At 43.4% G+C, this 13,208-nt stretch overlaps 1 protein-coding gene across 6 annotated transcripts in view; it reads left to right on the top strand.

Moving 5' to 3' along the window:
- zfhx3b (zinc finger homeobox 3b) overlaps positions 1-13,208 on the top strand; it is a 418,235-nt gene that overhangs the window by 113,255 nt on the left and 291,772 nt on the right. For 4 of the 6 annotated variants that reach the window (XM_061813993.1, XM_061813992.1, XM_061813995.1 and 1 more), the window contains one exon: positions 3,223-3,326. The exons of the other annotated variants lie outside the window; for them this stretch is intronic. The gene's annotated coding sequence lies outside the window, so the exon portion shown is untranslated. The remainder of the gene's footprint in view (positions 1-3,222; positions 3,327-13,208) is intronic. 6 annotated transcript variants of the gene reach the window in all.

Here is a 13,208-nt window from a genome sequence, read left to right as displayed (position 1 = left end):
TTGCGCACGCGAAAAGGAAAAAAAGGTCTCGTTTGAAATTCACATTGTGATTTTGTTGAGTCTGACGGCTTTGTCAAATTAGGCATTATATTTTTTTTTGATTGACAGCCTTCTCTTCTGTATTACATTTATCAAAACACCTCTGCCGAAATTGCTTCAGCTCCTGCATTTTTTTAACCCCCCCCCCCCCGAAGAATGAATGCAATTTCTTTCAGAAGGTGGTGGATATGCAGGTACAATGGAGAAGAAAAAGAGATGATATCGCAGGTTGAAGGCCTCTTTGGTACACAGAATATCATTAAAATGGCCCTGCTTTCAGCAGCAAATCCACCATTCAGGAAAAGCTGACCTCGGAAAATGTACGCGGTTAATGCCGCGCTTTTCAAAATAAGGTGGAAATTCATTTAGACCAGCAAACAAAAGCAAAAGGATGAGCAAGGACTCGCTGAATATGACAAGAAATGGTAAGACGTTATATGTTTTACGTTTGGAGTTTCCAACCTTCAAGGCTGGGTTTTAGAGGGGGGGGGGGGGGAGTTTCCCTCACCCCAGTTAAGAAACAGAATTGATAAAAGATTACTAAAACTCCAAATTCTCAAAAAAATACATACTTCTTTCCTCATCCCTTCAACTTTTATTTTTTTTATGTAAAATCTGCCCTCAGCTCGTTTACTATGAAACAGTGATTTAAATGTTTCAAAAATTCAACTAAAAAATAAAAAGGTTGAAAATAAAATGGAACAGAAGGGGGGGGGTTCCGATGGATAATGTGAGTGACATTTTAACCTGAATAATTCATAAACCAATCCTCCGATCCAAATGTTCTCTCCATTGGCCGCCATTTGACGAAGCTACTGCAGGTCGTAGTTGTGGGATTTAAATCTACTACACTTCTTTTTTGATCAATTAATTAATTGCTCAATCAATGCTTGGGTTCGACCTCCCCAAATCTTGTTTTTCTTTTTTCATTTCTAAGGCTGCTGCAGCAATCCCAAGCTGTACAAATACCGTATGTTTGACAATGTTATATATATATTAAAATTATATAATAAGTTCATACCTACCTGTGGCAAGAAATAGTCACCAAAATGCAGTGGGCAGTCATTGCCAAAATCCTCCAATATTGCCTCGCTCTTGTCTTGATTGTCACCCCCCACTTCCTGTCTTTGTTGCAATCTCCTTCCATGACAAGCACGCCATGTTTTTGTGGTTCGATAAAATGCAATGGAGTACAGCATATTGCATGCGGCGCCTCAAAACCAGATCGAGGGACGCAGTTGCAGCGCGTCGATCGTTTTCAGGAAGTTAATCGCTTCATGTTGCCACGTTGTTTATCGTGAGTTGGATTCAACTGCGTCGATCGGTGTGGGTTGCGCCTAAGACGTTTTTGGAAAATTTGAGGGTTCAAACCTTGTGGAAATGCTTGGGAAAAAGCCACTTAGTTGCCTATTGCACCTCATTGATTTGGAGTATGAAGCAGGATACACTTTGGATCGGTTGCGAGTCAATCACGAGGCCTACTTTATGGACAATTTAGCGTTCGATTTGTGGAAAAATATTTCAGTGTATGAGAAAATATATATGGATATTTCTGAGAAAGTGGATCATGAAGAAGGCTCTGCTTGTTTGCATGCTCTGCAAGGGGGTTCACCGCTGGGTCGCAGCTCCTTTCCAGTCCATTGAGCGGACATACGTTCTGTGGTCAACGCTCACGTGTCGACACAGTGTTTGAGGAAGCCTTGTGTGATCATTCCCCAGTATTGATCACGTATCCGTGCTGATAACTGCTGGGAATGCAACTTGAATTCAATGTGATTGGATGGTGCAGTGGGGTTGGGGGTGGGGTGGGGTGAGGATGTCACAGCCCAAGGTTCACCAAAGGTGAAGGTTCCTCCTTCCCATCTGTAGGACTGGGAGTCAAGTTCAGCCAGAGGGTCTATAGGGGGGGGGGGGGGGGTGACTGGAGGTCTGGGCTTCTGTGTCCGTCTGGATCAATCTGCATAGTGGGCCAGGCAGACTGAGACAGCCCGGAGAAGATGACTGAATGGGACGCTTGATTTGGGGGAAATGTGATTTCTCTAAGCTGTTGGAGAACTCAACCGCTGGCCTTTATATTTGCTTAATGCAATGCAAATTGATTTTCAACATCATCACCGCCGCCTATCTCTCCCCGGCCTCATGTTTATTTGACTTGTAATGGACGGTTGCAGTCCAATATTTCATTAAAATAAGAAAATTAGGCTGAAGTAAGTGATGGCAGCTTTAAATGCACATGCAGTGCTGCCTTGAGATATGAGCGGATTTTATTTCCTTGTCTACAGTCAAAACGCAAAAAGACCCAAGTCTCAAATCGTCTTCCCGCATTGAGATGACACAAAAATCGAGACCAACCACCTGAAAAACAGTTTGTATTTAAAAAAAAAAAAACAAAACTAGCACTCAATAATGATGCACTTCTTAAAAACATACCGTAATGACGGAATTAAATAGAATGTTAAGAACTGAACAGTTTTACCAGATTTTTATACTTCAATTACTTAACACCTGTCAAAGCAGTACTGCAAATGTAAGATTTTATGACTATGGTTTTGTTTGCCATTCCAAGTGTGTGTGTGTGTGTGTGTGTGTGTGTGTGTGTGTGTGCGTTATAAGGCACTCATGAGATTAGCCTGCGCTCAGTCACCCCCCCTTGAAGGTTCGGCGACCATGCCGGCGCACTCCCGCCACTCATATGCGTCTCTTTTCTTGGTCCATTGTTAGTAATCACCGTCCTCTGGCCTCCTCCTCCCCCTGCGAGCCTTTTGACCTTTTTTTTTTTTTTGGCTGTCCGTTTTCAGGTGCCCCGCGAGCTAGCACACGTTCTGTGCTGAGCAGATGTGCGGGCTGTTGTCAGCGCATGCAAATGAGGGCCTCCATCAGGCCGGGTGATGACATACGAACGCGCGGCGCGCTTTTTCGCGGGCGTTAGCCCCAATGCTAACGCAGCTTGTGCGACACGTAAACGTGCGCGCGCGACCGTCCGTGTCCCCCGTGCGAGGCGAAGCGTGGCGCTCTCCCGACAGTTGCGCACCCCACCCCCACCTTTCGCCGCAGAGGCCTCAGCGTGCGCGATCAATCTCGCGTGGGCCAGTCGCGGTGCGCACGGGCCCGCCGCCGGATCTGACTCCCTCTCTTTCCTCCCTTCTTCCTGCCGCTCACCTCCATCCTGCTACCGTGCGATAGTCGGAGCGCCGCCTCGGGAGGGGACGACGTGTCTTTCCGGGAGGATAAGTGACACCAGGCCGTGTGGAGGTTTGACCCCGCTGTTGTCGCTTTGCTGCGATCAGGTATGTGGGCCTTCCCTCCCCTTTTTTTTTTTTTTTTTTTTTTTTTTTTTGCTGGTGATATCCACCAACTGTGTGTTAGTGACTGACTGATTTGATGACCAGCACCCACTCTCACTTTTTGACTCCCCTCCTTCTCTCTCTCTCTCTCTCTCTCCCTCTCTCTCTCTCCTCTCTCTCTCTCTCTCTCTCTCTCTCTACCCCCCCTCTCACTTTCACACACACTGACAGAGGCAGGCTACTGTGTAACTTTTAATAGTGTTTGCTTGAGCAAGTAAAGCTCTTGATCTACATTGTGTGGGTTTGCAGGTTTACAGGTGTAGACTTAGAGAGACATGTTTGGTGCTCCGAGGTGGCAAATGTCACATTTTTGAAGTACAAGTGGGTTGTCTTTACTGCTCTGGGCTGTACTAGTTGCTTGCACATCTCTGATCGACTCTCTCAAAGGTTACCGCGTTTCTCTCTTCTGTGATTTTTGTGTATTTGATGTGCGATTCCTTGCTGAGAAAAGAAAAGGGTGGGTGGGGGTAAGGGGGTGGTGGTGGGAGAAATCTGTGAACAACGGTGATGATTGTGAGGCAGTTAAATCCGTCTGACGGCGTTTCAACGTTTTGCTGCATCGTACCCCGAGGTGTTTAGCGAGATCTTTGCATTTGCAAACACGTTTGACAACACGTTGACCCGACATCAAGGCTGCAGATGTCGGTCTTTTTTCCCACAGATTTTAATGCAGACACTTCGTTAGCCTCGATGCATAATTGTTATGGGACGTTTTTTGGAAAAGTCCAGTTGCCTGGATTCAACTTTTGTTGAGTACTATTACCTGGATGACTGAGAATGAATGCAGAGCTCAAGCAAAAAAAATTTTCAAGCGTATGCAGAAAGCTGATTAGAATGTTTTTATTTTATTTTAAATTTAGTTTCTGACAGTAATATAAAACTTCTCAGTTTTGTGACGGTTGACCCTGTAGTTTTGCAGTGGCGTACAACCGCACTGCATCTTATGACAGAGGCAAATCCAACGACAAAATATTAGAAACAGCTGCAAAGTTGAAAGTGACTCTTGGTTTTGAAACGCTCGTTTCATGCTTTTAACGCGACTCGCGGCGTTTTTGCAGATTGGTGAAAAGGGAAAAAGGCGTTTACTGGAAATGCCGCTTTCATTTTTTGATGAGGAGGGTACCAATATGTACTGTATAGTCCAATAGGTTGACATCAGGAGGGGTTTGATTTCGAGAGAAAATGTCCCACGGCTTATACAAACACGCCTCGTGTAAGGTGTTGGATCACGTCCATCCATTTCCTTTTATTAGATGAAGCTAAGTGGCCCGTTTCGATGTTGTTTCAAACTTAATTTACATGTTCATACCCGGCGGAGCAGGATGTTAATGGCTGACAAATTAACCCCTGCAGCATTATCTTCCAAATGGCCCGCAGCAGATGATAACCTATAATCAATATCAGCAATTACGTGTCAGGAGGAGGCGACTGGCCATGACCTGCCTCTCATGGCGAGACCTTAAAAAGGAAACTGGATCTCTTACTCCAGTGTGCGCACGCAGGATGTCTGATGTCATTACACACACCTGGGACCACCCGGCATCCTCTCGCTCCTGCATCATCGCCTCACCCTTTTCTCTCTCTTCCCTGACCTTAAAAAAAAAAAAAAAAAAAATCATTTATTTGAACTCTGATTGGATCTTTTTCATCCTTCTACCCCCTCCACACACACAAGTGTTTGTTTTGGATCATAAACAATAAGGCGCCATTTTGTCATCCCTAATGCATGCAGAATATATATAATATACTATTAATGTGTCATGCCTAATGTGCTTTAATTATATTACTACCAATGTTTCGCTTGATAAATATTACACACATTGAGTAAATTAAATGCGCTCCTTATTTACAGATCTGGAGTTTTGAAATGAGTGATATCATTCCTCAACTCTTGCATAATTGAATGATATAATTTTTAATTGTTTGAAAATGATTGTTCGACCAAAAGTATTTGAATATTCACTTAGGAGTTCATCAGAACATAATTAAAATAGAAGTGGATTTTTTATTTAGCATCTTAAGTCCCTTTTAATTTCTACGGTGTAACCACTGTTACTGTAACAGTGAGTTTATTTTAAACCACTTTGTTATCCTGCAAGCACAATTATCTAAGTTATGTTTAAATGTAATGTCACATTTTTTTAATTATATATTTGTCTCCTTAGATTTTCAGTCATTAGGTCACAGTCTATATGCACAGAGATAAAATTTTGGCAACCAGACTCTCTTGTGCTTTGAATTAAAAACAAAAACAAAACAAATATTTTGTGAAACGTTGCCAAAAAAAAAAAACTTTAGCAACTTAAAATTGGCTAGATTTACAATATATTACTTGTGAGCCCTTTATCTTACTCATGCAAATGAAACCAAGGGGCCTTTAATGGTGCAATTGTTGCTTTTTACTATAGCATTCCGAAATTTAATATTATATAATCTACATATTTTGATAGGACTTTATGTAAAACTAAAATACAATATTTCTATCATTAGCACGGGTAGCAAACCACATTCAAACATTAATCGTGTTTTAAAAGCTAAATAGCCAAGGTAGACATTATTGTGAAAACGCTTTCAAAATGGACGCATCTTCTTGTCTGCCGGTCAGGGGCTGCCGGGACCTTGAACTTCACCGGGGTCGGCGGCGGGGGGGGGGGGGGGGGGCTGAGCAAGGCAGGGGTCTGACGGATGGGGGGGTCAACTGAGAGCCATATGCCCCCGTGTGGCCTCTGGAAAGCTGCTGTCACTCTTGTTCTGACAAAAAACAAACAAACAAAAACCTCCCAACAAAATCTGCACCATAGTTTCTCTTAAATGTTTTTTTTTTAATTAAGATTTTCACGATTCCAATTTTTACCTGTACTGTGTGATTTCACAAGGACTGGCATCATATCATTCAGGCCCTGATGGAATAATCCGTTTAAGGCGGAACGGTAATGACGCACTTTTAGGCCCGTTTCTGGTCAGGGTGCTCTAGGAGTAGTTGGTGCTAAGTTTGCCTGGTCTGGATTCGGTTTCACAAATGCTGATTGATTGTTGATCCAACGGGCTTCGGTGCAGTGGATACGCTTACATCCTGCATCGATATTTCTATTTGTGTTTGCTGCACGGATCACTTTTGGCCGTGTAAGGCCTCGAGATTAAATGTCGCTATGGCCATGATGTCATGATATCTAAGAAAATAAATAGCACTTTTTTGTATGCTTAATTAATGAAATTATTATTTTTTATAATTATTGTAGCAATATTATTTTTCCTGATTATTAACAACCCTTATTAGATTTGAGCTCAGATTGTAAAAATGAAATGAAATAACGTTGAAACACACTTTGCAACAATATCTAATTAAATGCTGCCACCACAATGTGGTTTTTCTAAATGATTACTTGTATTTATATTTTCACAAAATGCACACAATTAGCTTTTGCCTTTTAAGGAGGGTGAATTACATTAACGGGGTGGAGGGGGGGGGGGAAATCACGTGCAAGGCCTGTGCATCAACAATGCTTATCCAGGACTGTGCATATATATATATATTTTTTTTTCCAAACCTGCTGTTTTTCTTCGAACGTTATCATGCCAGAATTAATTACAGCGGGATCGGAACGTGTTTTCCGTCGCACTTCCAGCCGCGTGCTGCCAGCCTGTTGCGGTAATCACCCTAATTATGCCATCCGAGCAAACAAGTGTCCCATTAGAATACGATGAATGTTAAATAGACGGAATAAACATGTCACTCCCAATCGGATCGCTTGCCAAATTCCTCCGGTGGAAGAGCCAATTAACGCGGCCTATTAATCGGCAATGATGCCAAATTAGCCCCCATTAGGCGCTGAAGGGGAGGGCGGGGGGCTTGGGAAAGGGGGAGGCGGTGGCGCTAATTGAAAAAAGAAAAAGGGGGGAAAAAAAAGACATGCTGGCGTGTGTGTGTTAGACAACAGGGCCCTTCATGCACGCCTGCTTTCACATTCAAATGAGGGGGGACACGTTTTTGGCACGGAAGCACGCGTCGACCTCCCCCGGGCGCCTTTTGGTGACAAGCGCGGATATGTGCGCGTGTGTTTGTCTGTGCGTGTTATTTGTGGCACGGTGCCCACTGCATGGGAAACATGCAATTAAAATGGGCTTTTTTTTTTTTTTGTACTTAATATTTTTTTGTGGGACAGGGGTTGCTCTCTCTTTTTTTTAATTGCGTTCATTTTTTTCCTCTCCCTCCAAGTAGAATAAGAACGCATTCTGTACGCGCGCGTGCACCCGTCACATCCTCGCGGGTGCGCGCGCCCTGCCGCCCATGCGTGTCACAGTTGAGGCGCCTTTCCTGCGGCATTTTGTCTCCTTTCACGTGTGACCTAAATACGCATTTTATCGCCCCGCGCTGCCCATTTGAATCATCTCCCAAATAAAAGCTAAAAGAGAAAAATCCTAATTTTTCTCGTTTCTTTTCCCGGGGTTTTCTTTGATGAGAGTAATATTAAGAGGACGAGCAGACGTCGATGAGAAACCCTTCTTGCGTACCTGCCTGCAAGAAGACGCTCTGTGCCAGAGTCAGCCTTGTAATGTAATATTAATGCATGCGGGGCTCGTTTCATATCAGGCGAAAATCTCACCAAAATTGTCCTCCACAGGGACCCACTTAGTGGGAGGCGCACATATAGTAATGATCACTCTTTTTAGCTTGCATATGAAAGCTATCACTCCACTTTATACTGTAAGTGACACGCATTGGAAAAGCTTAGCTGCAACCGAGGCCGCGAGCGTGTTCTCTTTAAAAAAAAAAAAAAAAAGGAAAGAAAAGGAATACTGCTTCCTTCTGCTGCAACAAAAGAAAAATAAAAGATGCACTTTGAATCTTATTTTTATGTGCACTTAAGGTGATCTGACGTGTTTTTGTTGGTGGTAATGAACTGGTTATTAATTAGATCTTTTTGTGGGTCATTAAAAAATAGCATTTGTGGCTCTTTTTACCTTGAACCAAACAAATCAGTTTGTGAATCTCATTTTTTTTGGTTTATTTTAATAATTCTTCGCTTTTTTTTTATACAATCAAACACAATCACTAGCTGTATTTAAGAACTCATCAATGAACAGAGGAGGAAAGGATAATTACTTGTAGGAATATTAGTTCATACAAATACAGGAAGTACATTTACATTTTAAAAAAATTAAAAGGGGTTATGTATAGACCACTGCAGCTGTTTTTAGCATGATGTGTAGTGTCTTAAGTAACCACGTTTTTTTTATTGTATGTATATGGTTTTGTTTTTGTTTTATTCCGCCGGTCTACATTGCGAATGAGAATCCGCTCTCTATTGCCTTATCTGGATAAATAATCAATAACATCAAATAAATAAACACTATGAAATTAGACGGCTATATTCCACCCCTCCCCCTAAAGTATACATTTTAAGGAGAAACGATAGTTTTTTTTTTTTCATCCTGTAAAAATGGAGCCACACGATTGGCTGCTCTTACGAAGGTGACGATTGTGCTGATGAGACCAAAAAACGGGAGTCGCGGATAATGAGGCAGAAAGCTGCCTGGGATGGCCCCGCCGAATAAATCCCCCAAATTACACCTCGAATCAAGCGAGCGTTCTCGGCTGGGGCCGCGAGGTCAAGTCCGTGACCTCTGACCTCGGGGAGTCTGGCGAGGGGGCTGAGGCAGGAGGCTGTTGACGACGATGATGGTGATGATGATGGAGCGGGAAGCGTCTGGGCCCTGCTCGCTCGCTGGCTGTCTGTCTGCGCAACCTGCTGTCCTCAAGCGTGCTCCTCCCTGCTTGATTTTAGCCAACGGCGCATCTATTATTCAGCAGCCTTATTAAAAGTTATTTTCAAAGGCAGATGACCCACCACCGGGGGCCTCTGTGCGGCCGGCCGGGCGGCCTGCGAAGCCCAAATGGACACACTGGAGCCGCTAAAACACACCGGCTGTAAACAAACATAAAACAGCGCCTGCATTATTAACCGGCGCATTCGCCCATCGCCGAAATAAGAGCTCGTGAATATTTCACAGGCGTGCTTTCAAATATAGATGAATGTTTAATTAAAGGCAAGTTAGCTCGCACAGGTAAGCAAAGACTAAAAAAAAAAACTCTTTCACTAAAGCACTAAAAGGATCTCTCGCACAGGCATCTTTTATTAAAAGCTAAAATGGCACCCAGAAGAGCACAGGCCCAAATATCGACGGCGGCATCTTACTCGCTTGCTGCACGTATGGAAAAATGAATGAGTTTCCAAAATAAGGAAAATGTTGCTCATATTAAGAGGAGAAAAAAAAATCTGATCCTTGGCCTGTGTGGTATTTATTAGTCCCCAAAATAGACAACAGTGACTTAAGATCATTTAGCAATCAACCCATAAATAAAAAAAAAAATAACTATTTAATTTAAAAATATAGACTGACCAGCCACAACAATCTGACATAATCTATTGACATCCTAAAGAAGAACTGTTGAATCATGTTGATCTTAGAATGGCAGCGTCAGTATTATTAACTGAACCAGTGATGCTCAGAATGTGTTCTGTGGGCTGGCTGTAATGTTAACCCCCTCTGCCCCCCCCCCCCCCCGAAAAACAAAATCACTGTTCAGTTGTATTTAACCATGAAGTTAGATTGAGCTTCTGATGATTCATTTTCAATTGAAACTTCAAGAAGGTTCTGCCATTTTTTTGTTTGTTTGAATTATTTTTTTTCATTTTCAGATAATATTTTAAGTGCTATGTTAATGTTTAAAAATGATGCTAGTAATGTGTTGCAGTGGTTTATAATTATACTTAATATTCTTTTTTTGTAAATAACGTCTTGTTTTTGTTGAACACTTAGCCCTATTATACCACTGTATTTTTAAATGATGGCCACGATGTTTGTACAGTGTACTTTATACTTAAATACATATTTAATTTTTTTGCTGTACTTGGTGTAAAACGGAGAACCAGTGATGAACATTTTCATATGGTGGTTGTAATTTAAAGCTGTTGAACTATATTTGGTAATAACAGTGTAATGTAATAATAATAGTATAATAATAGTGTAATAATCTGCACCGCAACCACAGTCATAAAGAAAATTTCAAATTAACACTACGTGATAAACAGAATATTATGCAAGAGGTCGGAATGTTGTGGTTGGTGATTGTGAAGCTATTACAAGTTAAAATTAAAAAACGCGATAGAGGCTATTAAAAAAATCCTTCCATTCATTGTAATTATTATTACTTTTTTTTTTTTTTAAGGAGCACTTGAAATTGTGCTATTGACATGAGGAAATCTACATCACCCGTGTGCTGACACGCACGCTTGCCGCACGGCGCGTGCGTACTTTTGAATATTCGCATCTCCTCGAAGGAACGTGACATAACCTTTTCTCCCTTAATGTGCATCGCGTACACGCACTTCCCAGCTGTGTCCGGCGAGGGGCCGGCCGGCCAATCAGGAGAAGATAGGTGGATAGATGCGGAGCGGGGGGCGGGTAGCGCAGGAGCAGGCCTAGGCGGAAAGGTCGACGTGGGGGAGGTTTGGGGGACAGGCGGGCTTTTGGCCGAGCGAGGCGACTTTGAACCTAACAGATGGTGAAGGTTAGGTGACGTCCCCTGGCCTGGCCTTTCCCCAGTAATTGAGGATAATTTGAGCAGCAGAGAGAGGAGGCCTGTCCGCCGTCAGGCCCGTGGAGATGAGATGAGCTTAATATGAAAATGATGCCGCGCTACAGCCGGGCTTCGCCGGGCTGCCCGCTCGCCTAATCCTGGCCCGAGGCGGCGGGAACGAAGGCGTGTCACCCGGCGTCCGGGCGCCACGCCACGAACATGAATACATCTCAAAGGCGTACACCCCCCCGCATCCCCTTCCTTCTCCCGTGCTCCCCATTAACCAGCATTCTGCCAGGCCCCATTACACACTCGCACTCAGGGGCCACGAGGAAACATTCAGGGGGGCATTTTCGGGATGCGTGCGAGTGGACTCACTTCACCTCTTCCCCCGAAGAACAAAAGAGGTACAGAAAAGTCCACTTGATACCCGCCTGTGGCCGCCTTCATCACCTTCTCATGTAAAGAAAAAAAACCCAACCACAAGTAAACCTAAAAAACATTGCTGCGTGTTAAATTTCAGCACAGGTTGTTAGTTTTGCTGGATTTTACCTGGGAGGTGCAACCGCGGGCCCAAAAGTTGTCTCTCTGGCGTGATGAATACTTTTACGGCTATTGATCAGGTAGTCAAACTGAACACGTTAACCTGCGCAGCCTCGAAGGGGAAATGAAGAGCGCCCCCCCCCCCCTCCCCGGGGGGAGCCTCTTTCAAGCTTCAGCAAGCCACGAGATGCTAGAAAACGTTGCTACTATCTTACTGGCGTCCCGCCACACCTTTATCAATCTTTTCTTAATAGAAACATTGGCCCGGACGGGTCACAACTATCTGTTTTCACGTGACGTCACCCGTTGTACTGCCTCGAACGGTGGCCATTTTTGATCCCTGAGCTCTGTTACTCATACATACACAACGTGGACAACATTACGTTTCAAACTCCATTTATTGAAGACGCGACCGACCGCACATCAAGCCCAAACCGACCCTGCCGTTAGTGTTAATGAAAATAAACTAAATGTGCAACGTAAACACAATTATGTTCTAATACTACTGGCAAAATGAACAACAAACAATACAAATTGACACCAATTACTGGATGAAGGTAGCATGCTATGCTGTGTTTGATGCTACGTTAGCTTTGATGGTTCAGTACTACTTTTGTCTATGTTGTATCACTCTTTAAATTTAAATTCTTCCTAATGTGCTCTCAGCAGTTGCTAAATGTAACAAAGTAACATAATCTAACTCACTTCAAAGCAAGTAATCTGCAAAGTGACTCAGTTACTTTTGAAAAGAAGTCTTCTGTTTTCGGATTACTTTTTCAAGAGAACTCTGGTTGCATTGCGTATGGGTTGTTTTCACGTGACGTCACCCGTTGTGCTGCCTCGAACGGCGGCCATTTTCTGTCCCTGAGCTCCGTGACTCAGACTGACTATTAGGCTACCTGGCATACACAAATCATGGGACTCAAGACTGCGTCACAAAGGCGCAGTATTGTGCCCTTGATCTTTTACTCTATGTGACAGAAATCACGAAGGAGGAGAACTTACCTGTATGCTAACACGGAAAACAAAAGGCGGTGGATTATTATTTTTTTAATATCGAGGCAAACTCCATTTATTCCGTTTCTTTTTCAGAAAGTAAAACCTCTATATTAGTTCACCACAAGCAAAGCAAAATGTTCATTTGTTTGAAATTTGACGACAGTTGCAGAAAGACAAAAGAATAAGCAAATACAGTATTGCACAAAATTCTCGAATCTTCCAAGTGACTAACAAAAACGGATCTTAACTGTAATGTTGGCCTTCTGAAAAGAGGATCGATAAAGCTTGTTAGCTCGGCGACACGATCACACACGACACGTGGAGGTTAACGAGCAATCGTCCACAAAGCCAAGTCTCCGTGAAGCACAGAGCTGCAGAACTTCCAAAGTCTTTCGTCGGAAGTGTTAAGACGATGTCCCCACTTACGCAGCCGGACTTGTGTACCGGATCGCGAGGCTTTGAAGAGCACATCGACGAGCAACTTTGGAAAAAGCTTCGGCGAATTGGGGAGCGTTGTGGGGGAAAAAAAAAAAAAAAAGTCAGAAGAAGGCTCTGTGATGGTTAGAAAGTCCTCTCTTGTGTAATTGAGTCCCGAGACGTCCATGAAACCCAAACGGTAACGAGGGCATTCCGCAGGCTACAACACTGGTACGTGTTCGGTAGAGAGGTTAAATGGCGGCGCGCAGTGGGGTGTGGGTAAT

The sequence above is a fragment of the Syngnathoides biaculeatus genome, chromosome 3 (genome assembly GCF_019802595.1).
Source record: "Syngnathoides biaculeatus isolate LvHL_M chromosome 3, ASM1980259v1, whole genome shotgun sequence".
NCBI lineage: Eukaryota > Metazoa > Chordata > Actinopteri > Syngnathiformes > Syngnathidae > Syngnathoides > Syngnathoides biaculeatus.
The sequence above is the reverse complement of the archived record's forward strand: the minus strand, read 5'-3'. Positions and strand labels throughout refer to the sequence as shown.